Here is a 4,142-nt window from a genome sequence, read left to right as displayed (position 1 = left end):
GTTGCCGCAAAATCCAGCACGATTTCGCAATGTTCGCGCTGAAATGCCTTTTCGAGCGTGAAAAAGACATTCTAGACAAAATCCAGCTTGATTTCTGGCGACGGAGGTTGTTTTGGTCGGCGGTGAATGACACCACGGAAAAATTTCGGGGGCGGGGGGCTGAAGCCCCATAATTCCCCCCCCACCTCCCCTGCCCCCCTGGCTATGCCACTGAAGGGTTTGTTATATTCCGCACATTTCTCTATCACCTGATTGATAGTGTGAATATGGCCTATTGTTGAGTAGCCTTTACGAATTCCTGCCTGGTACTTTGGTTGACAGAAGTCTAAGGTGTTCCTGATTCTATTTGCGATTACCTTAGTAAATACTTTGTAGGCAACGGACAGTAAGCTGATCTGTCTATAATTTTTCAAGTCTTTGGCGTCTCATTCCTTATGGATTAAGATTATGTTTTGCTTGCACCAATGTGTCCGTGAAGGCGAGCGGCATCGACCGATACCAGCTGACCCCAGAGGTGCTTTGCCATATTTCGTGACTGCTTCTACTGCCGCCGTGCGGAGGATTGCTAGGCTTAGGCGTGTTCCGCGGACACTCGGCCCAACAACACCGTCGCACCGACAGCGGCCTGCCGTACACCTCGGCGGCTGCCACTCGTCAGCTCCGAGATGGAGGCGCCCTCTGAAACAACAATGATCGTGGACAATCACATGTGCGTTCAAGTTCAGGGAACAGAGATATCACCCGAGGAATACCACAGCGACGCCGGATGGACGCTCGCGGGGAACGCATGTCGAGGCTGCGCCAGCGGACCCCCGCCAGCGGCAAGCCCGACGCACCCGGCGGGTGTCAAACAAGCACGAGGTCAAAATTCTACAAGAACGTCAGAGCCTCGGCCATCAAGGCAGCACGCATGCCAGCCATGCCACTAGAAGAAACCAAGATAGTTGTCAGACCCAGAGGGGGACTGGACATCGTCAAGACCGGCACCACCACCGTCGCTGCGGCCATACTCGCTGCGGCCAAGATCACGAGCGAGGAAAGCGCCGCGGACACCATCTGCCCCAACACACAACAGAACATCATGGTCGTAAGTACACCGAACGAAGACAATTAACGCGGCAAGGTACGCTAAAATCCAGGAAATATCCATTCAAGGCAAACCCTACGAGGTCAGCGCATATCGCACGGCACCTCACGACACCGTGAAGGGCGTCATCAGAGGCATCCCCATCGACGCGAGCGCCGAAGAGCTAGATAGAAAGATCGTCAACGAGAGGAACCCGCTAGCAGTGGCCTCAAAAAGGATTGGAAGCACGACCACTGCGATTGTGGTGTTCCAGGGGCCCAAGGTACCGAACTTTGTCCGATACGGAGTCACCCTGATTCCGTGCCGCCTCTACAAGAAACAGATCGACGTCTGCCAGCAGTGCGGCCGAGTGGGACACCGCAAGGACGTTTGCCCGACCCCCACAATCAAGACGTGCTTGGCCTGCGGACTCGCGAACCCTACAGAAGACCATCGCTGTACCCCAAAATGTCAGTTGTGCGGAGGCGAACACCCGACCGGAGACCGAACGTGCAAGGCGAAATACAAGATCCCCTACGTAGTGCGCAAGCGACAATGGGAGCGCCGACAGGCCGAACGCCAGCTGCTGTCGGAGAGCGATTTCCCGCCACTGGACAAGCCGCCAGCTGCGCGAAAGTCAAGGACCCCATCGGAAAACCGCGCGCCCAAATCCAGAGACAGCAGTTGTTGCAAGAGAAGCCTCAGCAGGAAAACGTCACCGTCACGTGAGCGAGTGAGCTGGGTCGACGCAGCGAAAGGAAACAACATAAGGAACGTGCAGAAAATCACCGAAACCACGAAGAAAGAAGATATTAATAAGGTCCGGGAGGCAAATGAGCTCCTAAGACACGAAAACGCGGCGTTGCGAGCGACCATCAACAACCTCACGAAAGAGATCGCCGAGATTCGTCAGTTGCTGCTATGCAACAACGAGCCTCTACAGAGACCCACGCCAAGCACAAGCAAGACCGAGGAAACGACAACGAACATCCAGGAGAAAGCCATAGAGGAACCGGCACCGAAGAAGCGAGCCATCGAGGCCACGCACACGCAAACAGAAAACGATCGCATCGACAGCCTCGAAGCGAAATTCGAAGCGACATTCAGCAAACTCGAACAGCTAATCACGACAAACATCGCAGCAGTGACAGCACTGAAACAAACAATGGAGACCTACCGAGCCGATAACACGAACAGATTCGCCTACATCGAAAGGACCCTACAGCCGATGGTAGGCCACCCGACGTTTGCGCCCCTCTTCGCGCATCATCCACCCAACCAGGGAGCCCCGTACACGGCAACGCAATCATGGCCGCCAACGCAACACCAGCAGCAGCAGGTGTAACCGCGTGGCAGTGGAACTGTCGCGGCTTCGGAAGGAAGAAGGCAGTCATCCAACAGCACATCGTACATGCCGCGCGCAAGCCAGACGTTATACTACTACAAGAGACACTAACCGACGCACCGTCCCTCCCCGGCTACAGAGTGCACAAGGGACCGCCCGACGGCAGAGGCCTGTGCACCCTGGTCAGGAAGGGACTCACGTTCGTCGAACATGAGCTGCAAAGCAATCTCAAGATCGAGCACACACTGACCGAAATCATCCCTGGCAAGAAGAGAAAAGGAAGCATATTTCTGCTCAACGTCTACAGCAAGCCATCTCAGAGAAAACAGAGATTCAAGACATTACTGCACAGAGCCAGCACCGCAGCGGGCCGTAACACCCTGATCGCGTGCGGAGACTTCAACGCGATGAACCCTGCCTGGGGCTACAACAAGTACACAGCAAAGGGCCGCGACCTGTACCAAGACGCCACGGAACTCGACTTCACCCTCATCACGGACCCGACACATCCGACGAGAATTGGTAACTCCGTGTCCCGGGACACCACTCCAGACCTCACGTTCGTCAAGAACGACATCCGGGGCGCGATCACCTGGAGAAACACGGGGATCGACCTAGGCAGCGACCACACCATCGTGGAAATCGGCATACCGGAACACAACGACACCAGCGTCAAAACACACAGATGGATAGACTGGGATGCCTTTCGAGACGCCAGAAGCCAGAAGAGCGACGGTGACGACGAGATCGAAGACATCGACTCGTGGACGGCCGAAATCACCAAGAGCGTACGCGACGCGACCAAAGAGATTGAAACGGGCGCGGAGATCGACAAAGTAGACAGCCGGCTTGCGCATCTCATCGAGGCCAAACAGTCGATACTAAATCGCTGGAAGAAACAACGGCTTAACCGCAGACTGAGAAAGAAGGTGGCGGAGCTGAACCGAGCGATCGAGGATCACTGCCGCGCTCTCTGCATGCAACAGTGGAACGAGATCTGCAACGCGGCAGACGGGCAGATGCATAGCGGGAAGACGTGGAACCTACTGCGGCACCTGCTCGACGAAACGAAGACCAAGTCGCACCAAAGGGACTCGCCAAGCTCATACATCGGGCGGTCTCAGCACACGGCGTCGACGAAGTCACCAGGCGCATTAACGACAAATACCTGCCGACTACACCTACCGAACAACACGCGCTGTACAGCGGCCTGCCTAACGCGAACCTCGATCGTGACATCGACGTCGAGGAGGTACGCGCGGCCCTGCACGACCTCAACAGCCGGTCGGCAGCCGGCCCGGACCTCGTCACGAACAAGGCGCTCAAGAACCTCGATGACGGCTCGATTGAAAAGCTCGCACAATACTACAACAAGTGCTGGAGAGCGGGAGCGCTGCCAAAGCTGTGGAAGACGGCCAAGACCATCCTGATCCCCAAGCCGGGGAAGCCGCCAGACACGGATAACCTCCGGCCCATCTCGCTCACGTCCTGCGTGGGCAAGGTGCTGGAGCACGTCCTGCTCAACAGGTGGCAAGACTACCTGGAACGAGAAGGGCTGTACCCGGCCACTTTGATCGGCTTCAGACAGCATCTCAGCACGCAGGACGCGATGCTGCAGCTCAAACACCAAATCATCGATGATGGCGGCAGCGCCCGCGACAACAAAGCCATCCTAGGGCTCGACCTGCAGAGCGCCTTCGATAAGGTGAAACACTCGGCGATTCTGTCCCA

At 56.3% G+C, this 4,142-nt stretch overlaps 1 pseudogene; it reads left to right on the top strand.

The window, feature by feature from the left end:
* The first annotated feature begins 476 nt into the window (after positions 1–476).
* Positions 477–2,520, top strand: LOC142588531 (uncharacterized; annotated as a pseudogene).
* The last annotated feature ends 1,622 nt before the right edge of the window (positions 2,521–4,142 follow it).

Source organism: Dermacentor variabilis, chromosome 7 (genome assembly GCF_050947875.1).
Source record: "Dermacentor variabilis isolate Ectoservices chromosome 7, ASM5094787v1, whole genome shotgun sequence".
In the NCBI taxonomy this organism is placed as follows: domain Eukaryota; kingdom Metazoa; phylum Arthropoda; class Arachnida; order Ixodida; family Ixodidae; genus Dermacentor; species Dermacentor variabilis.
Note: the sequence above shows the minus strand (reverse complement) of the source record. Positions and strands in the feature narration are given on the sequence as shown.